The sequence below is a fragment of the Rhinoderma darwinii genome, unplaced genomic scaffold, assembly GCF_050947455.1.
Source record: "Rhinoderma darwinii isolate aRhiDar2 unplaced genomic scaffold, aRhiDar2.hap1 Scaffold_593, whole genome shotgun sequence".
Lineage (NCBI taxonomy): Eukaryota > Metazoa > Chordata > Amphibia > Anura > Rhinodermatidae > Rhinoderma > Rhinoderma darwinii.
Window position 1 is genome coordinate 85613 of NW_027464147.1, and position 25766 is coordinate 111378.

The window sequence follows — 25766 nt, forward strand, 5'->3', positions numbered from 1 at the left end:
AGGTGTGAAGGAACAAGGGGTGGCTGTGGGCATGCACTTGCTGCCGCTGCCAGTGTTTATCTGCATGGCAGCAGGGCATTTGGGCGTTGCCAGGAAGGCGTTTTTATGTAGATTCCTCCTCTTTCAGCACTGCATTGTGGTGCAAGCAAAAGAAGCAAATCCTGTCTGGCTTCCTCTCCGGCCTTTATTCACCTCCCGTGTAGCTGTGAGTGTGTGAGCCTGCAGGGCCCCATGGAATTGCCTAGAAGTAGGCTGAATCGCTGCAAGGGCTGAACAGCAGTATCGGGCAGGCTCGGGCAACGCGCGGCCCGTTCGGGTTATCGCTTCTCGGCCTTTTGGCTAAGATCAAGTGTAGTATCTGTTCTTATCAGTTTAATATCTGATACGTCCCCTATCTGGGGACCATATATTAAATGGATTTTTAGAACAGGGAGATGGAAATAGAGCTTGCTCTGTCCACTCCACGCATTGACCTGGTATTGCAGTATTTCCAGGACCGGTGCACCCTTTCCTTATGTGTTGACTAAAAGCAGATTCCAAAAGTGTTTTTTGTCTTTGCTATTGTTTCTGTCTTTCTGAAGGGATCTCCCCTTTTAATCCCATTATTTCAACACCTGTTGGACAATGCATGAGTGATAATGAGCTCATTGATTAAATGCAATTAATGAATAGATTGCCACCTCTTGTTGTGTGTCGTCTGTGTTTCTGTGTTTCCGGCATTTCACATTGGAACACCTCATTCACCTTCCTTGTCTTCTCTCCGCCCTCCCTTTTAGGTAAGTTAAAGAGCTGCACCTGAGCCAGCCACTGATTGATTGATTGATTGATTGATTGATTGATTGATTGATTGATGCAGCACAACAGTCAAATAGTGGAGTGGAGTAGGGGAACAGCAAACAGCCAGTAAAGCAGCCCGCCCGCTCGCCTGCCCGCCACAATGGACCTACCTGTGTACACTAGATGGATGTGATGGAATGTACTGTCGTCCCTACATTTCAAGAAGAAGTAAGAATTGCAGTTGCAACAAAGCCTTGCTTGCCTACAAAGAGAGCAGCAATTTGGATTTGTTACTATGTTACCTAGAAGAATAACAAACTGTGCAAGGATGGAGGTTGTAGGAGCAAGGAGAAGTTGTCTGTAAAGTTGGTGGATGCCTATTTTCCATTTTGCAGTCCCTTGTCTCCCTCTTGTGGCCTCCTGGAGGCAACTAGCTGTGCAAAAAAAAGACAGCCTGGCGGCCGGCTGTTGCAGTGTTGCCCTCTCAGGCAACACTGAGTGACTGACTGAGCCTCACCGTCTTATATAAAGTTCAGACGGAACTTTGCACGTGTCATAGTGGAGCCCTCAGGATTCCAGAGCCAGCTTTCTGACATCATAATGGGGCCTCAGAGATAAAAGCCTGGGCCCAGGCAGTGTTGGTCAGTGCTGCTCAGCAGGCAGCACTGGACTGGACTGGATTACAGCTGATACAAGGTGTGAAGGAACAAGGGGTGGCTGTGGGCATGCACTTGCTGCCGCTGCCAGTGTTTATCTGCATGGCAGCAGGGCATTTGGGCGTTGCCAGGAAGGCGTTTTTATGTAGATTCCTCCTCTTTCAGCACTGCATTGTGGTGCAAGCAAAAGAAGCAAATCCTGTCTGGCTTCCTCTCCGGCCTTTATTCACCTCCCGTGTAGCTGTGAGTGTGTGAGCCTGCAGGGCCCCATGGAATTGCCTAGAAGTAGGCTGAATCGCTGCAAGGGCTGAACAGCAGTATCGGGCAGGCTCGGGCAACGCGCGGCCCGTTCGGGTTATCGCTTCTCGGCCTTTTGGCTAAGATCAAGTGTAGTATCTGTTCTTATCAGTTTAATATCTGATACGTCCCCTATCTGGGGACCATATATTAAATGGATTTTTAGAACAGGGAGATGGAAATAGAGCTTGCTCTGTCCACTCCACGCATTGACCTGGTATTGCAGTATTTCCAGGACCGGTGCACCCTTTCCTTATGTGTTGACTAAAAGCAGATTCCAAAAGTGTTTTTTGTCTTTGCTATTGTTTCTGTCTTTCTGAAGGGATCTCCCCTTTTAATCCCATTATTTCAACACCTGTTGGACAATGCATGAGTGATAATGAGCTCATTGATTAAATGCAATTAATGAATAGATTGCCACCTCTTGTTGTGTGTCGTCTGTGTTTCTGTGTTTCCGGCATTTCACATTGGAACACCTCATTCACCTTCCTTGTCTTCTCTCCGCCCTCCCTTTTAGGGTAAGTTAAAGAGCTGCACCTGAGCCAGCCACTGATTGATTGATTGATTGATTGATTGATTGATTGATTGATTGATTGATTGATTGATTGATGCAGCACAACAGTCAAATAGTGGAGTGGAGTAGGGGAACAGCAAACAGCCAATAAAGCAGCCCGCCCGCTCGCCTGCCCGCCACAATGGACCTACCTGTGTACACTAGATGGATGTGATGGAATGTACTGTCGTCCCTACATTTCAAGAAGAAGTAAGAATTGCAGTTGCAACAAAGCCTTGCTTGCCTACAAAGAGAGCAGCAATTTGGATTTGTTACTATGTTACCTAGAAGAATAACAAACTGTGCAAGGATGGAGGTTGTAGGAGCAAGGAGAAGTTGTCTGTAAAGTTGGTGGATGCCTATTTTCCATTTTGCAGTCCCTTGTCTCCCTCTTGTGGCCTCCTGGAGGCAACTAGCTGTGCAAAAAAAAGACAGCCTGGCGGCCGGCTGTTGCAGTGTTGCCCTCTCAGGCAACACTGAGTGACTGACTGAGCCTCACCGTCTTATATAAAGTTCAGACGGAACTTTGCACGTGTCATAGTGGAGCCCTCAGGATTCCAGAGCCAGCTTTCTGACATCATAATGGGGCCTCAGAGATAAAAGCCTGGGCCCAGGCAGTGTTGGTCAGTGCTGCTCAGCAGGCAGCACTGGACTGGACTGGATTACAGCTGATACAAGGTGTGAAGGAACAAGGGGTGGCTGTGGGCATGCACTTGCTGCCGCTGCCAGTGTTTATCTGCATGGCAGCAGGGCATTTGGGCGTTGCCAGGAAGGCGTTTTTATGTAGATTCCTCCTCTTTCAGCACTGCATTGTGGTGCAAGCAAAAGAAGCAAATCCTGTCTGGCTTCCTCTCCGGCCTTTATTCACCTCCCGTGTAGCTGTGAGTGTGTGAGCCTGCAGGGCCCCATGGAATTGCCTAGAAGTAGGCTGAATCGCTGCAAGGGCTGAACAGCAGTATCGGGCAGGCTCGGGCAACGCGCGGCCCGTTCGGGTTATCGCTTCTCGGCCTTTTGGCTAAGATCAAGTGTAGTATCTGTTCTTATCAGTTTAATATCTGATACGTCCCCTATCTGGGGACCATATATTAAATGGATTTTTAGAACAGGGAGATGGAAATAGAGCTTGCTCTGTCCACTCCACGCATTGACCTGGTATTGCAGTATTTCCAGGACCGGTGCACCCTTTCCTTATGTGTTGACTAAAAGCAGATTCCAAAAGTGTTTTTTGTCTTTGCTATTGTTTCTGTCTTTCTGAAGGGATCTCCCCTTTTAATCCCATTATTTCAACACCTGTTGGACAATGCATGAGTGATAATGAGCTCATTGATTAAATGCAATTAATGAATAGATTGCCACCTCTTGTTGTGTGTCGTCTGTGTTTCTGTGTTTCCGGCATTTCACATTGGAACACCTCATTCACCTTCCTTGTCTTCTCTCCGCCCTCCCTTTTAGGTAAGTTAAAGAGCTGCACCTGAGCCAGCCACTGATTGATTGATTGATTGATTGATTGATTGATTGATTGATTGATTGATTGATTGATGCAGCACAACAGTCAAATAGTGGAGTGGAGTAGGGGAACAGCAAACAGCCAATAAAGCAGCCCGCCCGCTCGCCTGCCCGCCACAATGGACCTACCTGTGTACACTAGATGGATGTGATGGAATGTACTGTCGTCCCTACATTTCAAGAAGAAGTAAGAATTGCAGTTGCAACAAAGCCTTGCTTGCCTACAAAGAGAGCAGCAATTTGGATTTGTTACTATGTTACCTAGAAGAATAACAAACTGTGCAAGGATGGAGGTTGTAGGAGCAAGGAGAAGTTGTCTGTAAAGTTGGTGGATGCCTATTTTCCATTTTGCAGTCCCTTGTGTCCCTCTTGTGGCCTCCTGGAGGCAACTAGCTGTGCAAAAAAAAAGACAGCCTGGCGGCCGGCTGTTGCAGTGTTGCCCTCTCAGGCAACACTGAGTGACTGACTGAGCCTCACCGTCTTATATAAAGTTCAGACGGAACTTTGCACGTGTCATAGTGGAGCCCTCAGGATTCCAGAGCCAGCTTTCTGACATCATAATGGGGCCTCAGAGATAAAAGCCTGGGCCCAGGCAGTGTTGGTCAGTGCTGCTCAGCAGGCAGCACTGGACTGGACTGGATTACAGCTGATACAAGGTGTGAAGGAACAAGGGGTGGCTGTGGGCATGCACTTGCTGCCGCTGCCAGTGTTTATCTGCATGGCAGCAGGGCATTTGGGCGTTGCCAGGAAGGCGTTTTTATGTAGATTCCTCCTCTTTCAGCACTGCATTGTGGTGCAAGCAAAAGAAGCAAATCCTGTCTGGCTTCCTCTCCGGCCTTTTCTCACCTCCCGTGTAGCTGTGAGTGTGTGAGCCTGCAGGGCCCCATGGAATTGCCTAGAAGTAGGCTGAATCGCTGCAAGGGCTGAACAGCAGTATCGGGCAGGCTCGGGCAACGCGCGGCCCGTTCGGGTTATCGCTTCTCGGCCTTTTGGCTAAGATCAAGTGTAGTATCTGTTCTTATCAGTTTAATATCTGATACGTCCCCTATCTGGGGACCATATATTAAATGGATTTTTAGAACAGGGAGATGGAAATAGAGCTTGCTCTGTCCACTCCACGCATTGACCTGGTATTGCAGTATTTCCAGGACCGGTGCACCCTTTCCTTATGTGTTGACTAAAAGCAGATTCCAAAAGTGTTTTTTGTCTTTGCTATTGTTTCTGTCTTTCTGAAGGGATCTCCCCTTTTAATCCCATTATTTCAACACCTGTTGGACAATGCATGAGTGATAATGAGCTCATTGATTAAATGCAATTAATGAATAGATTGCCACCTCTTGTTGTGTGTCGTCTGTGTTTCTGTGTTTCCGGCATTTCACATTGGAACACCTCATTCACCTTCCTTGTCTTCTCTCCGCCCTCCCTTTTAGGTAAGTTAAAGAGCTGCACCTGAGCCAGCCACTGATTGATTGATTGATTGATTGATTGATTGATTGATTGATTGATTGATTGATTGATTGATTGATGCAGCACAACAGTCAAATAGTGGAGTGGAGTAGGGGAACAGCAAACAGCCAATAAAGCAGCCCGCCCGCTCACCTGCCCGCCACAATGGACCTACCTGTGTACACTAGATGGATGTGATGGAATGTACTGTCGTCCCTACATTTCAAGAAGAAGTAAGAATTGCAGTTGCAACAAAGCCTTGCTTGCCTACAAAGAGAGCAGCAATTTGGATTTGTTACTATGTTACCTAGAAGAATAACAAACTGTGCAAGGATGGAGGTTGTAGGAGCAAGGAGAAGTTGTCTGTAAAGTTGGTGGATGCCTATTTTCCATTTTGCAGTCCCTTGTCTCCCTCTTGTGGCCTCCTGGAGGCAACTAGCTGTGCAAAAAAAAGACAGCCTGGCGGCCGGCTGTTGCAGTGTTGCCCTCTCAGGCAACACTGAGTGACTGACTGAGCCTCACCGTCTTATATAAAGTTCAGACGGAACTTTGCACGTGTCATAGTGGAGCCCTCAGGATTCCAGAGCCAGCTTTCTGACATCATAATGGGGCCTCAGAGATAAAAGCCTGGGCCCAGGCAGTGTTGGTCAGTGCTGCTCAGCAGGCAGCACTGGACTGGACTGGATTACAGCTGATACAAGGTGTGAAGGAACAAGGGGTGGCTGTGGGCATGCACTTGCTGCCGCTGCCAGTGTTTATCTGCATGGCAGCAGGGCATTTGGGCGTTGCCAGGAAGGCGTTTTTATGTAGATTCCTCCTCTTTCAGCACTGCATTGTGGTGCAAGCAAAAGAAGCAAATCCTGTCTGGCTTCCTCTCCGGCCTTTATTCACCTCCCGTGTAGCTGTGAGTGTGTGAGCCTGCAGGGCCCCATGGAATTGCCTAGAAGTAGGCTGAATCGCTGCAAGGGCTGAACAGCAGTATCGGGCAGGCTCGGGCAACGCGCGGCCCGTTCGGGTTATCGCTTCTCGGCCTTTTGGCTAAGATCAAGTGTAGTATCTGTTCTTATCAGTTTAATATCTGATACGTCCCCTATCTGGGGACCATATATTAAATGGATTTTTAGAACAGGGAGATGGAAATAGAGCTTGCTCTGTCCACTCCACGCATTGACCTGGTATTGCAGTATTTCCAGGACCGGTGCACCCTTTCCTTATGTGTTGACTAAAAGCAGATTCCAAAAGTGTTTTTTGTCTTTGCTATTGTTTCTGTCTTTCTGAAGGGATCTCCCCTTTTAATCCCATTATTTCAACACCTGTTGGACAATGCATGAGTGATAATGAGCTCATTGATTAAATGCAATTAATGAATAGATTGCCACCTCTTGTTGTGTGTCGTCTGTTTCTGTGTTTCCGGCATTTCACATTGGAACACCTCATTCACCTTCCTTGTCTTCTCTCCGCCCTCCCTTTTAGGTAAGTTAAAGAGCTGCACCTGAGCCAGCCACTGATTGATTGATTGATTGATTGATTGATTGATTGATTGATTGATTGATTGATTGCAGCACAACAGTCAAATAGTGGAGTGGAGTAGGGGAACAGCAAACAGCCAATAAAGCAGCCCGCCCGCTCGCCTGCCCGCCACAATGGACCTACCTGTGTACACTAGATGGATGTGATGGAATGTACTGTCGTCCCTACATTTCAAGAAGAAGTAAGAATTGCAGTTGCAACAAAGCCTTGCTTGCCTACAAAGAGAGCAGCAATTTGGATTTGTTACTATGTTACCTAGAAGAATAACAAACTGTGCAAGGATGGAGGTTGTAGGAGCAAGGAGAAGTTGTCTGTAAAGTTGGTGGATGCCTATTTTCCATTTTGCAGTCCCTTGTCTCCCTCTTGTGGCCTCCTGGAGGCAACTAGCTGTGCAAAAAAAAGACAGCCTGGCGGCCGGCTGTTGCAGTGTTGCCCTCTCAGGCAACACTGAGTGACTGACTGAGCCTCACCGTCTTATATAAAGTTCAGACGGAACTTTGCACGTGTCATAGTGGAGCCCTCAGGATTCCAGAGCCAGCTTTCTGACATCATAATGGGGCCTCAGAGATAAAAGCCTGGGCCCAGGCAGTGTTGGTCAGTGCTGCTCAGCAGGCAGCACTGGACTGGACTGGATTACAGCTGATACAAGGTGTGAAGGAACAAGGGGTGGCTGTGGGCATGCACTTGCTGCCGCTGCCAGTGTTTATCTGCATGGCAGCAGGGCATTTGGGCGTTGCCAGGAAGGCGTTTTTATGTAGATTCCTCCTCTTTCAGCACTGCATTGTGGTGCAAGCAAAAGAAGCAAATCCTGTCTGGCTTCCTCTCCGGCCTTTATTCACCTCCCGTGTAGCTGTGAGTGTGTGAGCCTGCAGGGCCCCATGGAATTGCCTAGAAGTAGGCTGAATCGCTGCAAGGGCTGAACAGCAGTATCGGGCAGGCTCGGGCAACGCGCGGCCCGTTCGGGTTATCGCTTCTCGGCCTTTTGGCTAAGATCAAGTGTAGTATCTGTTCTTATCAGTTTAATATCTGATACGTCCCCTATCTGGGGACCATATATTAAATGGATTTTTAGAACAGGGAGATGGAAATAGAGCTTGCTCTGTCCACTCCACGCATTGACCTGGTATTGCAGTATTTCCAGGACCGGTGCACCCTTTCCTTATGTGTTGACTAAAAGCAGATTCCAAAAGTGTTTTTTGTCTTTGCTATTGTTTCTGTCTTTCTGAAGGGATCTCCCCTTTTAATCCCATTATTTCAACACCTGTTGGACAATGCATGAGTGATAATGAGCTCATTGATTAAATGCAATTAATGAATAGATTGCCACCTCTTGTTGTGTGTCGTCTGTGTTTCTGTGTTTCCGGCATTTCACATTGGAACACCTCATTCACCTTCCTTGTCTTCTCTCCGCCCTCCCTTTTAGGTAAGTTAAAGAGCTGCACCTGAGCCAGCCACTGATTGATTGATTGATTGATTGATTGATTGATTGATTGATTGATTGATTGATTGATTGATGCAGCACAACAGTCAAATAGTGGAGTGGAGTAGGGGAACAGCAAACAGCCAATAAAGCAGCCCGCCCGCTCGCCTGCCCGCCACAATGGACCTACCTGTGTACACTAGATGGATGTGATGGAATGTACTGTCGTCCCTACATTTCAAGAAGAAGTAAGAATTGCAGTTGCAACAAAGCCTTGCTTGCCTACAAAGAGAGCAGCAATTTGGATTTGTTACTATGTTACCTAGAAGAATAACAAACTGTGCAAGGATGGAGGTTGTAGGAGCAAGGAGAAGTTGTCTGTAAAGTTGGTGGATGCCTATTTTCCATTTTGCAGTCCCTTGTCTCCCTCTTGTGGCCTCCTGGAGGCAACTAGCTGTGCAAAAAAAAGACAGCCTGGCGGCCGGCTGTTGCAGTGTTGCCCTCTCAGGCAACACTGAGTGACTGACTGAGCCTCACCGTCTTATATAAAGTTCAGACGGAACTTTGCACGTGTCATAGTGGAGCCCTCAGGATTCCAGAGCCAGCTTTCTGACATCATAATGGGGCCTCAGAGATAAAAGCCTGGGCCCAGGCAGTGTTGGTCAGTGCTGCTCAGCAGGCAGCACTGGACTGGACTGGATTACAGCTGATACAAGGTGTGAAGGAACAAGGGGTGGCTGTGGGCATGCACTTGCTGCCGCTGCCAGTGTTTATCTGCATGGCAGCAGGGCATTTGGGCGTTGCCAGGAAGGCGTTTTTATGTAGATTCCTCCTCTTTCAGCACTGCATTGTGGTGCAAGCAAAAGAAGCAAATCCTGTCTGGCTTCCTCTCCGGCCTTTATTCACCTCCCGTGTAGCTGTGAGTGTGTGAGCCTGCAGGGCCCCATGGAATTGCCTAGAAGTAGGCTGAATCGCTGCAAGGGCTGAACAGCAGTATCGGGCAGGCTCGGGCAACGCGCGGCCCGTTCGGGTTATCGCTTCTCGGCCTTTTGGCTAAGATCAAGTGTAGTATCTGTTCTTATCAGTTTAATATCTGATACGTCCCCTATCTGGGGACCATATATTAAATGGATTTTTAGAACAGGGAGATGGAAATAGAGCTTGCTCTGTCCACTCCACGCATTGACCTGGTATTGCAGTATTTCCAGGACCGGTGCACCCTTTCCTTATGTGTTGACTAAAAGCAGATTCCAAAAGTGTTTTTTGTCTTTGCTATTGTTTCTGTCTTTCTGAAGGGATCTCCCCTTTTAATCCCATTATTTCAACACCTGTTGGACAATGCATGAGTGATAATGAGCTCATTGATTAAATGCAATTAATGAATAGATTGCCACCTCTTGTTGTGTGTCGTCTGTGTTTCTGTGTTTCCGGCATTTCACATTGGAACACCTCATTCACCTTCCTTGTCTTCTCTCCGCCCTCCCTTTTAGGTAAGTTAAAGAGCTGCACCTGAGCCAGCCACTGATTGATTGATTGATTGATTGATTGATTGATTGATTGATTGATTGATTGATGCAGCACAACAGTCAAATAGTGGAGTGGAGTAGGGGAACAGCAAACAGCCAATAGAGCAGCCCGCCCGCTCGCCTGCCCGCCACAATGGACCTACCTGTGTACACTAGATGGATGTGATGGAATGTACTGTCGTCCCTACATTTCAAGAAGAAGTAAGAATTGCAGTTGCAACAAAGCCTTGCTTGCCTACAAAGAGAGCAGCAATTTGGATTTGTTACTATGTTACCTAGAAGAATAACAAACTGTGCAAGGATGGAGGTTGTAGGAGCAAGGAGAAGTTGTCTGTAAAGTTGGTGGATGCCTATTTTCCATTTTGCAGTCCCTTGTCTCCCTCTTGTGGCCTCCTGGAGGCAACTAGCTGTGCAAAAAAAAGACAGCCTGGCGGCCGGCTGTTGCAGTGTTGCCCTCTCAGGCAACACTGAGTGACTGACTGAGCCTCACCGTCTTATATAAAGTTCAGACGGAACTTTGCACGTGTCATAGTGGAGCCCTCAGGATTCCAGAGCCAGCTTTCTGACATCATAATGGGGCCTCAGAGATAAAAGCCTGGGCCCAGGCAGTGTTGGTCAGTGCTGCTCAGCAGGCAGCACTGGACTGGACTGGATTACAGCTGATACAAGGTGTGAAGGAACAAGGGGTGGCTGTGGGCATGCACTTGCTGCCGCTGCCAGTGTTTATCTGCATGGCAGCAGGGCATTTGGGCGTTGCCAGGAAGGCGTTTTTATGTAGATTCCTCCTCTTTCAGCACTGCATTGTGGTGCAAGCAAAAGAAGCAAATCCTGTCTGGCTTCCTCTCCGGCCTTTATTCACCTCCCGTGTAGCTGTGAGTGTGTGAGCCTGCAGGGCCCCATGGAATTGCCTAGAAGTAGGCTGAATCGCTGCAAGGGCTGAACAGCAGTATCGGGCAGGCTCGGGCAACGCGCGGCCCGTTCGGGTTATCGCTTCTCGGCCTTTTGGCTAAGATCAAGTGTAGTATCTGTTCTTATCAGTTTAATATCTGATACGTCCCCTATCTGGGGACCATATATTAAATGGATTTTTAGAACAGGGAGATGGAAATAGAGCTTGCTCTGTCCACTCCACGCATTGACCTGGTATTGCAGTATTTCCAGGACCGGTGCACCCTTTCCTTATGTGTTGACTAAAAGCAGATTCCAAAAGTGTTTTTTGTCTTTGCTATTGTTTCTGTCTTTCTGAAGGGATCTCCCCTTTTAATCCCATTATTTCAACACCTGTTGGACAATGCATGAGTGATAATGAGCTCATTGATTAAATGCAATTAATGAATAGATTGCCACCTCTTGTTGTGTGTCGTCTGTGTTTCTGTGTTTCCGGCATTTCACATTGGAACACCTCATTCACCTTCCTTGTCTTCTCTCCGCCCTCCCTTTTAGGTAAGTTAAAGAGCTGCACCTGAGCCAGCCACTGATTGATTGATTGATTGATTGATTGATTGATTGATTGATTGATTGATTGATTGATGCAGCACAACAGTCAAATAGTGGAGTGGAGTAGGGGAACAGCAAACAGCCAATAAAGCAGCCCGCCCGCTCGCCTGCCCGCCACAATGGACCTACCTGTGTACACTAGATGGATGTGATGGAATGTACTGTCGTCCCTACATTTCAAGAAGAAGTAAGAATTGCAGTTGCAACAAAGCCTTGCTTGCCTACAAAGAGAGCAGCAATTTGGATTTATTACTATGTTACCTAGAAGAATAACAAACTGTGCAAGGATGGAGGTTGTAGGAGCAAGGAGAAGTTGTCTGTAAAGTTGGTGGATGCCTATTTTCCATTTTGCAGTCCCTTGTCTCCCTCTTGTGGCCTCCTGGAGGCAACTAGCTGTGCAAAAAAAAGACAGCCTGGCGGCCGGCTGTTGCAGTGTTGCCCTCTCAGGCAACACTGAGTGACTGACTGAGCCTCACCGTCTTATATAAAGTTCAGACGGAACTTTGCACGTGTCATAGTGGAGCCCTCAGGATTCCAGAGCCAGCTTTCTGACATCATAATGGGGCCTCAGAGATAAAAGCCTGGGCCCAGGCAGTGTTGGTCAGTGCTGCTCAGCAGGCAGCACTGGACTGGACTGGATTACAGCTGATACAAGGTGTGAAGGAACAAGGGGTGGCTGTGGGCATGCACTTGCTGCCGCTGCCAGTGTTTATCTGCATGGCAGCAGGGCATTTGGGCGTTGCCAGGAAGGCGTTTTTATGTAGATTCCTCCTCTTTCAGCACTGCATTGTGGTGCAAGCAAAAGAAGCAAATCCTGTCTGGCTTCCTCTCCGGCCTTTATTCACCTCCCGTGTAGCTGTGAGTGTGTGAGCCTGCAGGGCCCCATGGAATTGCCTAGAAGTAGGCTGAATCGCTGCAAGGGCTGAACAGCAGTATCGGGCAGGCTCGGGCAACGCGCGGCCCGTTCGGGTTATCGCTTCTCGGCCTTTTGGCTAAGATCAAGTGTAGTATCTGTTCTTATCAGTTTAATATCTGATACGTCCCCTATCTGGGGACCATATATTAAATGGATTTTTAGAACAGGGAGATGGAAATAGAGCTTGCTCTGTCCACTCCACGCATTGACCTGGTATTGCAGTATTTCCAGGACCGGTGCACCCTTTCCTTATGTGTTGACTAAAAGCAGATTCCAAAAGTGTTTTTTGTCTTTGCTATTGTTTCTGTCTTTCTGAAGGGATCTCCCCTTTTAATCCCATTATTTCAACACCTGTTGGACAATGCATGAGTGATAATGAGCTCATTGATTAAATGCAATTAATGAATAGATTGCCACCTCTTGTTGTGTGTCGTCTGTGTTTCTGTGTTTCCGGCATTTCACATTGGAACACCTCATTCACCTTCCTTGTCTTCTCTCCGCCCTCTCTTTTAGGTAAGTTAAAGAGCTGCACCTGAGCCAGCCACTGATTGATTGATTGATTGATTGATTGATTGATTGATTGATTGATTGATGCAGCACAACAGTCAAATAGTGGAGTGGAGTAGGGGAACAGCAAACAGCCAATAAAGCAGCCCGCCCGCTCGCCTGCCCGCCACAATGGACCTACCTGTGTACACTAGATGGATGTGATGGAATGTACTGTCGTCCCTACATTTCAAGAAGAAGTAAGAATTGCAGTTGCAACAAAGCCTTGCTTGCCTACAAAGAGAGCAGCAATTTGGATTTGTTACTATGTTACCTAGAAGAATAACAAACTGTGCAAGGATGGAGGTTGTAGGAGCAAGGAGAAGTTGTCTGTAAAGTTGGTGGATGCCTATTTTCCATTTTGCAGTCCCTTGTCTCCCTCTTGTGGCCTCCTGGAGGCAACTAGCTGTGCAAAAAAAAGACAGCCTGGCGGCCGGCTGTTGCAGTGTTGCCCTCTCAGGCAACACTGAGTGACTGACTGAGCCTCACCGTCTTATATAAAGTTCAGACGGAACTTTGCACGTGTCATAGTGGAGCCCTCAGGATTCCAGAGCCAGCTTTCTGACATCATAATGGGGCCTCAGAGATAAAAGCCTGGGCCCAGGCAGTGTTGGTCAGTGCTGCTCAGCAGGCAGCACTGGACTGGACTGGATTACAGCTGATACAAGGTGTGAAGGAACAAGGGGTGGCTGTGGGCATGCACTTGCTGCCGCTGCCAGTGTTTATCTGCATGGCAGCAGGGCATTTGGGCGTTGCCAGGAAGGCGTTTTTATGTAGATTCCTCCTCTTTCAGCACTGCATTGTGGTGCAAGCAAAAGAAGCAAATCCTGTCTGGCTTCCTCTCCGGCCTTTATTCACCTCCCGTGTAGCTGTGAGTGTGTGAGCCTGCAGGGCCCCATGGAATTGCCTAGAAGTAGGCTGAATCGCTGCAAGGGCTGAACAGCAGTATCGGGCAGGCTCGGGCAACGCGCGGCCCGTTCGGGTTATCGCTTCTCGGCCTTTTGGCTAAGATCAAGTGTAGTATCTGTTCTTATCAGTTTAATATCTGATACGTCCCCTATCTGGGGACCATATATTAAATGGATTTTTAGAACAGGGAGATGGAAATAGAGCTTGCTCTGTCCACTCCACGCATTGACCTGGTATTGCAGTATTTCCAGGACCGGTGCACCCTTTCCTTATGTGTTGACTAAAAGCAGATTCCAAAAGTGTTTTTTGTCTTTGCTATTGTTTCTGTCTTTCTGAAGGGATCTCCCCTTTTAATCCCATTATTTCAACACCTGTTGGACAATGCATGAGTGATAATGAGCTCATTGATTAAATGCAATTAATGAATAGATTGCCACCTCTTGTTGTGTGTCGTCTGTGTTTCTGTGTTTCCGGCATTTCACATTGGAACACCTCATTCACCTTCCTTGTCTTCTCTCCGCCCTCCCTTTTAGGTAAGTTAAAGAGCTGCACCTGAGCCAGCCACTGATTGATTGATTGATTGATTGATTGATTGATTGATTGATTGATTGATTGATTGATTGATGCAGCACAACAGTCAAATAGTGGAGTGGAGTAGGGGAACAGCAAACAGCCAATAAAGCAGCCCGCCCGCTCGCCTGCCCGCCACAATGGACCTACCTGTGTACACTAGATGGATGTGATGGAATGTACTGTCGTCCCTACATTTCAAGAAGAAGTAAGAATTGCAGTTGCAACAAAGCCTTGCTTGCCTACAAAGAGAGCAGCAATTTGGATTTGTTACTATGTTACCTAGAAGAATAACAAACTGTGCAAGGATGGAGGTTGTAGGAGCAAGGAGAAGTTGTCTGTAAAGTTGGTGGATGCCTATTTTCCATTTTGCAGTCCCTTGTCTCCCTCTTGTGGCCTCCTGGAGGCAACTAGCTGTGCAAAAAAAAGACAGCCTGGCGGCCGGCTGTTGCAGTGTTGCCCTCTCAGGCAACACTGAGTGACTGACTGAGCCTCACCGTCTTATATAAAGTTCAGACGGAACTTTGCACGTGTCATAGTGGAGCCCTCAGGATTCCAGAGCCAGCTTTCTGACATCATAATGGGGCCTCAGAGATAAAAGCCTGGGCCCAGGCAGTGTTGGTCAGTGCTGCTCAGCAGGCAGCACTGGACTGGACTGGATTACAGCTGATACAAGGTGTGAAGGAACAAGGGGTGGCTGTGGGCATGCACTTGCTGCCGCTGCCAGTGTTTATCTGCATGGCAGCAGGGCATTTGGGCGTTGCCAGGAAGGCGTTTTTATGTAGATTCCTCCTCTTTCAGCACTGCATTGTGGTGCAAGCAAAAGAAGCAAATCCTGTCTGGCTTCCTCTCCGGCCTTTATTCACCTCCCGTGTAGCTGTGAGTGTGTGAGCCTGCAGGGCCCCATGGAATTGCCTAGAAGTAGGCTGAATCGCTGCAAGGGCTGAACAGCAGTATCGGGCAGGCTCGGGCAACGCGCGGCCCGTTCGGGTTATCGCTTCTCGGCCTTTTGGCTAAGATCAAGTGTAGTATCTGTTCTTATCAGTTTAATATCTGATACGTCCCCTATCTGGGGACCATATATTAAATGGATTTTTAGAACAGGGAGATGGAAATAGAGCTTGCTCTGTCCACTCCACGCATTGACCTGGTATTGCAGTATTTCCAGGACCGGTGCACCCTTTCCTTATGTGTTGACTAAAAGCAGATTCCAAAAGTGTTTTTTGTCTTTGCTATTGTTTCTGTCTTTCTGAAGGGATCTCCCCTTTTAATCCCATTATTTCAACACCTGTTGGACAATGCATGAGTGATAATGAGCTCATTGATTAAATGCAATTAATGAATAGATTGCCACCTCTTGTTGTGTGTCGTCTGTGTTTCTGTGTTTCCGGCATTTCACATTGGAACACCTCATTCACCTTCCTTGTCTTCTCTCCGCCCTCCCTTTTAGGTAAGTTAAAGAGCTGCACCTGAGCCAGCCACTGATTGATTGATTGATTGATTGATTGATTGATTGATTGATTGATTGATGCAGCACAACAGTCAAATAGTGGAGTGGAGTAGGGGAACAGCAAACAGCCAATAAAGCAGCCCGCCCGCTCGCCTGCCCGCCACAATGGACCTACCTGTGTACACTAGATGGATGTGATGGAATGTACTGTCGTCCCTACATTTCAAGAAGAAGTAAGAATTGCAGTTGCAACAAAGCCTTGCTTGCCTACAAAGAGAGCAGCAATTTGGATTTGTTACTATGTTACCTAGAAGAATAACAAACTGTGCAAGGATGGAGGTTGTAGGAGCAAGGAGAAGTTGTCTGTAAAGTTGGTGGATGCCTATTTTCCATTTTGCAGTCCCTTGTCTCCCTCTTGTGGCCTCCTGGAGGCAACTAGCTGTGCAAAAAAAAGACAGCCTGGCGGCCGGCTGTTGCAGTGTTGCCCTCTCAGGCAACACTGAGTGACTGACTGAGCCTCACCGTCTTATATAAAGTTCAGACGGAACTTTGCACGTGTCATAGTGGAGCCCTCAGGATTCCAGAGCCAGCTTTCTGACATCATAATGGGGCCTCAGAGATAAAAGCCTGGGCCCAGGCAGTGTTGGTCAGTGCTGCTCAGCAGGCAGCACTGGACTGGACTGGATTACAGCTGATACAAGGTGTGAAGGAACAAGGGGTGGCTGTGGGCATGCACTTGCTGCCGCTGCCAGTGTTTATCTGCATGGCAGCAGGGCATTTGGGCGTTGCCAGGAAGGCGTTTTTATGTAGATTCCTCCTCTTTCAGCACTGCATTGTGGTGCAAGCAAAAGAAGCAAATCCTGTCTGGCTTCCTCTCCGGCCTTTATTCACCTCCCGTGTAGCTGTGAGTGTGTGAGCCTGCAGGGCCCCATGGAATTGCCTAGAAGTAGGCTGAATCGCTGCAAGGGCTGAACAGCAGTATCGGGCAGGCTCGGGCAACGCGCGGCCCGTTCGGGTTATCGCTTCTCGGCCTTTTGGCTAAGATCAAGTGTAGTATCTGTTCTTATCAGTTTAATATCTGATACGTCCCCTATCTGGGGACCATATATTAAATGCATTTTTAGAACAGGGAGATGGAAATAGAGCTTGCTCTGTCCACTCCACGCATTGACCTGGTATTGCAGTATTTCCAGGACCGGTGCACCCTTTCCTTATGTGTTGACTAAAAGCAGATTCCAAAAGTGTTTTTTGTCTTTGCTATTGTTTCTGTCTTTCTGAAGGGATCTCCCCTTTTAATCCCATTATTTCAACACCTGTTGGACAATGCATGAGTGATAATGAGCTCATTGATTAAATGCAATTAATGAATAGATTGCCACCTCTTGTTGTGTGTCGTCTGTGTTTCTGTGTTTCCGGCATTTCACATTGGAACACCTCATTCACCTTCCTTGTCTTCTCTCCGCCCTCCCTTTTAGGTAAGTTAAAGAGCTGCACCTGAGCCAGCCACTGATTGATTGATTGATTGATTGATTGATTGATTGATTGATTGATTGATGCAGCACAACAGTCAAATAGTGGAGTGGAGTAGGGGAACAGCAAACAGCCAATAAAGCAGCCCGCCCGCTCGCCTGCCCGCCACAATGAACCTACCTGTGTACACTAGATGGATGTGATGGAATGTACTGTCGTCCCTACATTTCAAGAAGAAGTAAGAATTGCAGTTGCAACAAAGCCTTGCTTGCCTACAAAGAGAGCAGCAATTTGGATTTGTTACTATGTTACCTAGAAGAATAACAAACTGTGCAAGGATGGAGGTTGTAGGAGCAAGGAGAAGTTGTCTGTAAAGTTGGTGGATGCCTATTTTCCATTTTGCAGTCCCTTGTCTCCCTCTTGTGGCCTCCTGGAGGCAACTAGCTGTGCAAAAAAAAGACAGCCTGGCGGCCGGCTGTTGCAGTGTTGCCCTCTCAGGCAACACTGAGTGACTGACTGAGCCTCACCGTCTTATATAAAGTTCAGACGGAACTTTGCACGTGTCATAGTGGAGCCCTCAGGATTCCAGAGCCAGCTTTCTGACATCATAATGGGGCCTCAGAGATAAAAGCCTGGGCCCAGGCAGTGTTGGTCAGTGCTGCTCAGCAGGCAGCACTGGACTGGACTGGATTACAGCTGATACAAGGTGTGAAGGAACAAGGGGTGGCTGTGGGCATGCACTTGCTGCCGCTGCCAGTGTTTATCTGCATGGCAGCAGGGCATTTGGGCGTTGCCAGGAAGGCGTTTTTATGTAGATTCCTCCTCTTTCAGCACTGCATTGTGGTGCAAGCAAAAGAAGCAAATCCTGTCTGGCTTCCTCTCCGGCCTTTATTCACCTCCCGTGTAGCTGTGAGTGTGTGAGCCTGCAGGGCCCCATGGAATTGCCTAGAAGTAGGCTGAATCGCTGCAAGGGCTGAACAGCAGTATCGGGCAGGCTCGGGCAACGCGCGGCCCGTTCGGGTTATCGCTTCTCGGCCTTTTGGCTAAGATCAAGTGTAGTATCTGTTGTTATCAGTTTAATATCTGATACGTCCCCTATCTGGGGACCATATATTAAATGGATTTTTAGAACAGGGAGATGGAAATAGAGCTTGCTCTGTCCACTCCACGCATTGACCTGGTATTGCAGTATTTCCAGGACCGGTGCACCCTTTCCTTATGTGTTGACTAAAAGCAGATTCCAAAAGTGTTTTTTGTCTTTGCTATTGTTTCTGTCTTTCTGAAGGGATCTCCCCTTTTAATCCCATTATTTCAACACCTGTTGGACAATGCATGAGTGATAATGAGCTCATTGATTAAATGCAATTAATGAATAGATTGCCACCTCTTGTTGTGTGTCGTCTGTGTTTCTGTGTTTCCGGCATTTCACATTGGAACACCTCATTCACCTTCCTTGTCTTCTCTCCGCCCTCTCTTTTAGGTAAGTTAAAGAGCTGCACCTGAGCCAGCCACTGATTGATTGATTGATTGATTGATTGATTGATTGATTGATTGATTGATTGATTGATGCAGCACAACAGTCAAATAGTGGAGTGGAGTAGGGGAACAGCAAACAGCCAATAAAGCAGCCCGCCCGCTCGCCTGCCCGCCACAATGGACCTACCTGTGTACACTAGATGGATGTGATGGAATGTACTGTCGTCCCTACATTTCAAGAAGAAGTAAGAATTGCAGTTGCAACAAAGCCTTGCTTGCCTACAAAGAGAGCAGCAATTTGGATTTGTTACTATGTTACCTAGAAGAATAACAAACTGTGCAAGGATGGAGGTTGTAGGAGCAAGGAGAAGTTGTCTGTAAAGTTGGTGGATGCCTATTTTCCATTTTGCAGTCCCTTGTCTCCCTCTTGTGGCCTCCTGGAGGCAACTAGCTGTGCAAAAAAAAGACAGCCTGGCGGCCGGCTGTTGCAGTGTTGCCCTCTCAGGCAACACTGAGTGACTGACTGAGCCTCACCGTCTTATATAAAGTTCAGACGGAACTTTGCACGTGTCATAGTGGAGCCCTCAGGATTCCAGAGCCAGCTTTCTGACATCATAATGGGGCCTCAGAGATAAAAGCCTGGGCCCAGGCAGTGTTGGTCAGTGCTGCTCAGCAGGCAGCACTGGACTGGACTGGATTACAGCTGATACAAGGTGTGAAGGAACAAGGGGTGGCTGTGGGCATGCACTTGCTGCCGCTGCCAGTGTTTATCTGCATGGCAGCAGGGCATTTGGGCGTTGCCAGGAAGGCGTTTTTATGTAGATTCCTCCTCTTTCAGCACTGCATTGTGGTGCAAGCAAAAGAAGCAAATCCTGTCTGGCTTCCTCTCCGGCCTTTATTCACCTCCCGTGTAGCTGTGAGTGTGTGAGCCTGCAGGGCCCCATGGAATTGCCTAGAAGTAGGCTGAATCGCTGCAAGGGCTGAACAGCAGTATCGGGCAGGCTCGGGCAACGCGCGGCCCGTTCGGGTTATCGCTTCTCGGCCTTTTGGCTAAGATCAAGTGTAGTATCTGTTCTTATCAGTTTAATATCTGATACGTCCCCTATCTGGGGACCATATATTAAATGGATTTTTAGAACAGGGAGATGGAAATAGAGCTTGCTCTGTCCACTCCACGCATTGACCTGGTATTGCAGTATTTCCAGGACCGGTGCACCCTTTCCTTATGTGTTGACTAAAAGCAGATTCCAAAAGTGTTTTTTGTCTTTGCTATTGTTTCTGTCTTTCTGAAGGGATCTCCCCTTTTAATCCCATTATTTCAACACCTGTTGGACAATGCATGAGTGATAATGAGCTCATTGATTAAATGCAATTAATGAATAGATTGCCACCTCTTGTTGTGTGTCGTCTGTGTTTCTGTGTTTCCGGCATTTCACATTGGAACACCTCATTCACCTTCCTTGTCTTCTCTCCGCCCTCCCTTTTAGGTAAGTTAAAGAGCTGCACCTGAGCCAGCCACTGATTGATTGATTGATTGATTGATTGATTGATTGATTGATTGATTGATTGATGCAGCACAACAGTCAAATAGTGGAGTGGAGTAGGGGAACAGCAAACAGCCAATAAAGCAGCCCGCCCGCTCGCCTGCCCGCCACAATGGACCTACCTGTGTACACTAGATGGATGTGATGGAATGTACTGTCGTCCCTACATTTCAAGAAGAAGTAAGAATTGCAGTTGCAACAAAGCCTTGCTTGCCTACAAAGAGAGCAGCAATTTGGATTTGTTACTATGTTACCTAGAAGAATAACAAACTGTGCAAGGATGGAGGTTGTAGGAGCAAGGAGAAGTTGTCTGTAAAGTTGGTGGATGCCTATTTTCCATTTTGCAGTCCCTTGTCTCCCTCTTGTGGCCTCCTGGAGGCAACTAGCTGTGCAAAAAAAAGACAGCCTGGCGGCCGGCTGTTGCAGTGTTGCCCTCTCAGGCAACACTGAGTGACTGACTGAGCCTCACCGTCTTATATAAAGTTCAGACGGAACTTTGCACGTGTCATAGTGGAGCCCTCAGGATTCCAGAGCCAGCTTTCTGACATCATAATGGGGCCTCAGAGATAAAAGCCTGGGCCCAGGCAGTGTTGGTCAGTGCTGCTCAGCAGGCAGCACTGGACTGGACTGGATTACAGCTGATACAAGGTGTGAAGGAACAAGGGGTGGCTGTGGGCATGCACTTGCTGCCGCTGCCAGTGTTTATCTGCATGGCAGCAGGGCATTTGGGCGTTGCCAGGAAGGCGTTTTTATGTAGATTCCTCCTCTTTCAGCACTGCATTGTGGTGCAAGCAAAAGAAGCAAATCCTGTCTGGCTTCCTCTCCGGCCTTTATTCACCTCCCGTGTAGCTGTGAGTGTGTGAGCCTGCAGGGCCCCATGGAATTGCCTAGAAGTAGGCTGAATCGCTGCAAGGGCTGAACAGCAGTATCGGGCAGGCTCGGGCAACGCGCGGCCCGTTCGGGTTATCGCTTCTCGGCCTTTTGGCTAAGATCAAGTGTAGTATCTGTTCTTATCAGTTTAATATCTGATACGTCCCCTATCTGGGGACCATATATTAAATGGATTTTTAGAACAGGGAGATGGAAATAGAGCTTGCTCTGTCCACTCCACGCATTGACCTGGTATTGCAGTATTTCCAGGACCGGTGCACCCTTTCCTTATGTGTTGACTAAAAGCAGATTCCAAAAGTGTTTTTTGTCTTTGCTATTGTTTCTGTCTTTCTGAAGGGATCTCCCCTTTTAATCCCATTATTTCAACACCTGTTGGACAATGCATGAGTGATAATGAGCTCATTGATTAAATGCAATTAATGAATAGATTGCCACCTCTTGTTGTGTGTCGTCTGTGTTTCTGTGTTTCCGGCATTTCACATTGGAACACCTCATTCACCTTCCTTGTCTTCTCTCCGCCCTCCCTTTTAGGTAAGTTAAAGAGCTGCACCTGAGCCAGCCACTGATTGATTGATTGATTGATTGATTGATTGATTGATTGATTGATTGATTGATTGATGCAGCACAACAGTCAAATAGTGGAGTGGAGTAGGGGAACAGCAAACAGCCAATAAAGCAGCCCGCCCGCTCGCCTGCCCGCCACAATGGACCTACCTGTGTACACTAGATGGATGTGATGGAATGTACTGTCGTCCCTACATTTCAAGAAGAAGTAAGAATTGCAGTTGCAACAAAGCCTTGCTTGCCTACAAAGAGAGCAGCAATTTGGATTTGTTACTATGTTACCTAGAAGAATAACAAACTGTGCAAGGATGGAGGTTGTAGGAGCAAGGAGAAGTTGTCTGTAAAGTTGGTGGATGCCTATTTTCCATTTTGCAGTCCCTTGTCTCCCTCTTGTGGCCTCCTGGAGGCAACTAGCTGTGCAAAAAAAAGACAGCCTGGCGGCCGGCTGTTGCAGTGTTGCCCTCTCAGGCAACACTGAGTGACTGACTGAGCCTCACCGTCTTATATAAAGTTCAGACGGAACTTTGCACGTGTCATAGTGGAGCCCTCAGGATTCCAGAGCCAGCTTTCTGACATCATAATGGGGCCTCAGAGATAAAAGCCTGGGCCCAGGCAGTGTTGGTCAGTGCTGCTCAGCAGGCAGCACTGGACTGGACTGGATTACAGCTGATACAAGGTGTGAAGGAACAAGGGGTGGCTGTGGGCATGCACTTGCTGCCGCTGCCAGTGTTTATCTGCATGGCAGCAGGGCATTTGGGCGTTGCCAGGAAGGCGTTTTTATGTAGATTCCTCCTCTTTCAGCACTGCATTGTGGTGCAAGCAAAAGAAGCAAATCCTGTCTGGCTTCCTCTCCGGCCTTTATTCACCTCCCGTGTAGCTGTGAGTGTGTGAGCCTGCAGGGCCCCATGGAATTGCCTAGAAGTAGGCTGAATCGCTGCAAGGGCTGAACAGCAGTATCGGGCAGGCTCGGGCAACGCGCGGCCCGTTCGGGTTATCGCTTCTCGGCCTTTTGGCTAAGATCAAGTGTAGTATCTGTTCTTATCAGTTTAATATCTGATACGTCCCCTATCTGGGGACCATATATTAAATGGATTTTTAGAACAGGGAGATGGAAATAGAGCTTGCTCTGTCCACTCCACGCATTGACCTGGTATTGCAGTATTTCCAGGACCGGTGCACCCTTTCCTTATGTGTTGACTAAAAGCAGATTCCAAAAGTGTTTTTTGTCTTTGCTATTGTTTCTGTCTTTCTGAAGGGATCTCCCCTTTTAATCCCATTATTTCAACACCTGTTGGACAATGCATGAGTGATAATGAGCTCATTGATTAAATGCAATTAATGAATAGATTGCCACCTCTTGTTGTGTGTCGTCTGTGTTTCTGTGTTTCCGGCATTTCACATTGGAACACCTCATTCACCTTCCTTGTCTTCTCTCCGCCCTCCCTTTTAGGTAAGTTAAAGAGCTGCACCTGAGCCAGCCACTGATTGATTGATTGATTGATTGATTGATTGATTGATTGATTGATTGATTGATTGATTGAGCAGCACAACAGTCAAATAGTGGAGTGGAGTAGGGGAACAGCAAACAGCCAATAAAGCAGCCCGCCCGCTCGCCTGCCCGCCACAATGGACCTACCTGTGTACACTAGATGGATGTGATGGAATGTACTGTCGTCCCTACATTTCAAGAAGAAGTAAGAATTGCAGTTGCAACAAAGCCTTGCTTGCCTACAAAGAGAGCAGCAATTTGGATTTGTTACTATGTTACCTAGAAGAATAACAAACTGTGCAAGGATGGAGGTTGTAGGAGCAAGGAGAAGTTGTCTGTAAAGTTGGTGGATGCCTATTTTCCATTTTGCAGTCCCTTGTCTCCCTCTTGTGGCCTCCTGGAGGCAACTAGCTGTGCAAAAAAAAGACAGCCTGGCGGCCGGCTGTTGCAGTGTTGCCCTCTCAGGCAACACTGAGTGACTGACTGAGCCTCACCGTCTTATATAAAGTTCAGACGGAACTTTGCACGTGTCATAGTGGAGCCCTCAGGATTCCAGAGCCAGCTTTCTGACATCATAATGGGGCCTCAGAGATAAAAGCCTGGGCCCAGGCAGTGTTGGTCAGTGCTGCTCAGCAGGCAGCACTGGACTGGACTGGATTACAGCTGATACAAGGTGTGAAGGAACAAGGGGTGGCTGTGGGCATGCACTTGCTGCCGCTGCCAGTGTTTATCTGCATGGCAGCAGGGCATTTGGGCGTTGCCAGGAAGGCGTTTTTATGTAGATTCCTCCTCTTTCAGCACTGCATTGTGGTGCAAGCAAAAGAAGCAAATCCTGTCTGGCTTCCTCTCCGGCCTTTATTCACCTCCCGTGTAGCTGTGAGTGTGTGAGCCTGCAGGGCCCCATGGAATTGCCTAGAAGTAGGCTGAATCGCTGCAAGGGCTGAACAGCAGTATCGGGCAGGCTCGGGCAACGCGCGGCCCGTTCGGGTTATCGCTTCTCGGCCTTTTGGCTAAGATCAAGTGTAGTATCTGTTCTTATCAGTTTAATATCTGATACGTCCCCTATCTGGGGACCATATATTAAATGGATTTTTAGAACAGGGAGATGGAAATAGAGCTTGCTCTGTCCACTCCACGCATTGACCTGGTATTGCAGTATTTCCAGGACCGGTGCACCCTTTCCTTATGTGTTGACTAAAAGCAGATTCCAAAAGTGTTTTTTGTCTTTGCTATTGTTTCTGTCTTTCTGAAGGGATCTCCCCTTTTAATCCCATTATTTCAACACCTGTTGGACAATGCATGAGTGATAATGAGCTCATTGATTAAATGCAATTAATGAATAGATTGCCACCTCTTGTTGTGTGTCGTCTGTGTTTCTGTGTTTCCGGCATTTCACATTGGAACACCTCATTCACCTTCCTTGTCTTCTCTCCGCCCTCCCTTTTAGGTAAGTTAAAGAGCTGCACCTGAGCCAGCCACTGATTGATTGATTGATTGATTGATTGATTGATTGATTGATTGATTGATTGATTGATGCAGCACAACAGTCAAATAGTGGAGTGGAGTAGGGGAACAGCAAACAGCCAATAAAGCAGCCCGCCCGCTCGCCTGCCCGCCACAATGGACCTACCTGTGTACACTAGATGGATGTGATGGAATGTACTGTCGTCCCTACATTTCAAGAAGAAGTAAGAATTGCAGTTGCAACAAAGCCTTGCTTGCCTACAAAGAGAGCAGCAATTTGGATTTGTTACTATGTTACCTAGAAGAATAACAAACTGTGCAAGGATGGAGGTTGTAGGAGCAAGGAGAAGTTGTCTGTAAAGTTGGTGGATGCCTATTTTCCATTTTGCAGTCCCTTGTCTCCCTCTTGTGGCCTCCTGGAGGCAACTAGCTGTGCAAAAAAAAGACAGCCTGGCGGCCGGCTGTTGCAGTGTTGCCCTCTCAGGCAACACTGAGTGACTGACTGAGCCTCACCGTCTTATATAAAGTTCAGACGGAACTTTGCACGTGTCATAGTGGAGCCCTCAGGATTCCAGAGCCAGCTTTCTGACATCATAATGGGGCCTCAGAGATAAAAGCCTGGGCCCAGGCAGTGTTGGTCAGTGCTGCTCAGCAGGCAGCACTGGACTGGACTGGATTACAGCTGATACAAGGTGTGAAGGAACAAGGGGTGGCTGTGGGCATGCACTTGCTGCCGCTGCCAGTGTTTATCTGCATGGCAGCAGGGCATTTGGGCGTTGCCAGGAAGGCGTTTTTATGTAGATTCCTCCTCTTTCAGCACTGCATTGTGGTGCAAGCAAAAGAAGCAAATCCTGTCTGGCTTCCTCTCCGGCCTTTATTCACCTCCCGTGTAGCTGTGAGTGTGTGAGCCTGCAGGGCCCCATGGAATTGCCTAGAAGTAGGCTGAATCGCTGCAAGGGCTGAACAGCAGTATCGGGCAGGCTCGGGCAACGCGCGGCCCGTTCGGGTTATCGCTTCTCGGCCTTTTGGCTAAGATCAAGTGTAGTATCTGTTCTTATCAGTTTAATATCTGATACGTCCCCTATCTGGGGACCATATATTAAATGGATTTTTAGAACAGGGAGATGGAAATAGAGCTTGCTCTGTCCACTCCACGCATTGACCTGGTATTGCAGTATTTCCAGGACCGGTGCACCCTTTCCTTATGTGTTGACTAAAAGCAGATTCCAAAAGTGTTTTTTGTCTTTGCTATTGTTTCTGTCTTTCTGA

At 47.8% G+C, this 25766-nt stretch overlaps 18 non-coding genes across 18 annotated transcripts; all 18 read left to right on the forward strand.

The window, feature by feature from the left end:
* Positions 1 to 319: 319 nt before the first annotated feature.
* On the forward strand, positions 320 to 510 carry LOC142724844 (U2 spliceosomal RNA). The gene has a single exon (XR_012876315.1). It is a non-coding gene; the product is annotated as a U2 spliceosomal RNA (small nuclear RNA).
* Positions 511 to 1790: 1280 nt separating this feature from the next.
* Positions 1791 to 1981, forward strand: LOC142724845 (U2 spliceosomal RNA). The gene has a single exon (XR_012876316.1). It is a non-coding gene; the product is annotated as a U2 spliceosomal RNA (small nuclear RNA).
* Positions 1982 to 3278: 1297 nt separating this feature from the next.
* Positions 3279 to 3469, forward strand: LOC142724846 (U2 spliceosomal RNA). Its single transcript, XR_012876317.1, has one exon. It is a non-coding gene; the product is annotated as a U2 spliceosomal RNA (small nuclear RNA).
* Positions 3470 to 4762: 1293 nt separating this feature from the next.
* On the forward strand, positions 4763 to 4953 carry LOC142724847 (U2 spliceosomal RNA). The gene has a single exon (XR_012876318.1). It is a non-coding gene; the product is annotated as a U2 spliceosomal RNA (small nuclear RNA).
* Positions 4954 to 6253: 1300 nt separating this feature from the next.
* LOC142724848 (U2 spliceosomal RNA) lies at positions 6254 to 6444 on the forward strand. Its single transcript, XR_012876319.1, has one exon. It is a non-coding gene; the product is annotated as a U2 spliceosomal RNA (small nuclear RNA).
* A 1287-nt stretch (positions 6445 to 7731) lies between these two features.
* LOC142724849 (U2 spliceosomal RNA) lies at positions 7732 to 7922 on the forward strand. Its single transcript, XR_012876320.1, has one exon. It is a non-coding gene; the product is annotated as a U2 spliceosomal RNA (small nuclear RNA).
* A 1296-nt stretch (positions 7923 to 9218) lies between these two features.
* On the forward strand, positions 9219 to 9409 carry LOC142724850 (U2 spliceosomal RNA). Its single transcript, XR_012876321.1, has one exon. It is a non-coding gene; the product is annotated as a U2 spliceosomal RNA (small nuclear RNA).
* A 1288-nt stretch (positions 9410 to 10697) lies between these two features.
* Positions 10698 to 10888, forward strand: LOC142724852 (U2 spliceosomal RNA). The gene has a single exon (XR_012876323.1). It is a non-coding gene; the product is annotated as a U2 spliceosomal RNA (small nuclear RNA).
* Positions 10889 to 12180: 1292 nt separating this feature from the next.
* Positions 12181 to 12371, forward strand: LOC142724854 (U2 spliceosomal RNA). Its single transcript, XR_012876324.1, has one exon. It is a non-coding gene; the product is annotated as a U2 spliceosomal RNA (small nuclear RNA).
* Positions 12372 to 13655: 1284 nt separating this feature from the next.
* On the forward strand, positions 13656 to 13846 carry LOC142724855 (U2 spliceosomal RNA). The gene has a single exon (XR_012876325.1). It is a non-coding gene; the product is annotated as a U2 spliceosomal RNA (small nuclear RNA).
* A 1296-nt stretch (positions 13847 to 15142) lies between these two features.
* Positions 15143 to 15333, forward strand: LOC142724856 (U2 spliceosomal RNA). The gene has a single exon (XR_012876326.1). It is a non-coding gene; the product is annotated as a U2 spliceosomal RNA (small nuclear RNA).
* A 1284-nt stretch (positions 15334 to 16617) lies between these two features.
* On the forward strand, positions 16618 to 16808 carry LOC142724903 (U2 spliceosomal RNA). The gene has a single exon (XR_012876369.1). It is a non-coding gene; the product is annotated as a U2 spliceosomal RNA (small nuclear RNA).
* A 1284-nt stretch (positions 16809 to 18092) lies between these two features.
* On the forward strand, positions 18093 to 18283 carry LOC142724905 (U2 spliceosomal RNA). Its single transcript, XR_012876371.1, has one exon. It is a non-coding gene; the product is annotated as a U2 spliceosomal RNA (small nuclear RNA).
* Positions 18284 to 19575: 1292 nt separating this feature from the next.
* LOC142724857 (U2 spliceosomal RNA) lies at positions 19576 to 19766 on the forward strand. Its single transcript, XR_012876327.1, has one exon. It is a non-coding gene; the product is annotated as a U2 spliceosomal RNA (small nuclear RNA).
* A 1288-nt stretch (positions 19767 to 21054) lies between these two features.
* Positions 21055 to 21245, forward strand: LOC142724858 (U2 spliceosomal RNA). The gene has a single exon (XR_012876328.1). It is a non-coding gene; the product is annotated as a U2 spliceosomal RNA (small nuclear RNA).
* Positions 21246 to 22537: 1292 nt separating this feature from the next.
* Positions 22538 to 22728, forward strand: LOC142724859 (U2 spliceosomal RNA). Its single transcript, XR_012876329.1, has one exon. It is a non-coding gene; the product is annotated as a U2 spliceosomal RNA (small nuclear RNA).
* Positions 22729 to 24023: 1295 nt separating this feature from the next.
* LOC142724860 (U2 spliceosomal RNA) lies at positions 24024 to 24214 on the forward strand. Its single transcript, XR_012876330.1, has one exon. It is a non-coding gene; the product is annotated as a U2 spliceosomal RNA (small nuclear RNA).
* A 1292-nt stretch (positions 24215 to 25506) lies between these two features.
* On the forward strand, positions 25507 to 25697 carry LOC142724861 (U2 spliceosomal RNA). Its single transcript, XR_012876331.1, has one exon. It is a non-coding gene; the product is annotated as a U2 spliceosomal RNA (small nuclear RNA).
* Positions 25698 to 25766: the final 69 nt, after the last annotated feature.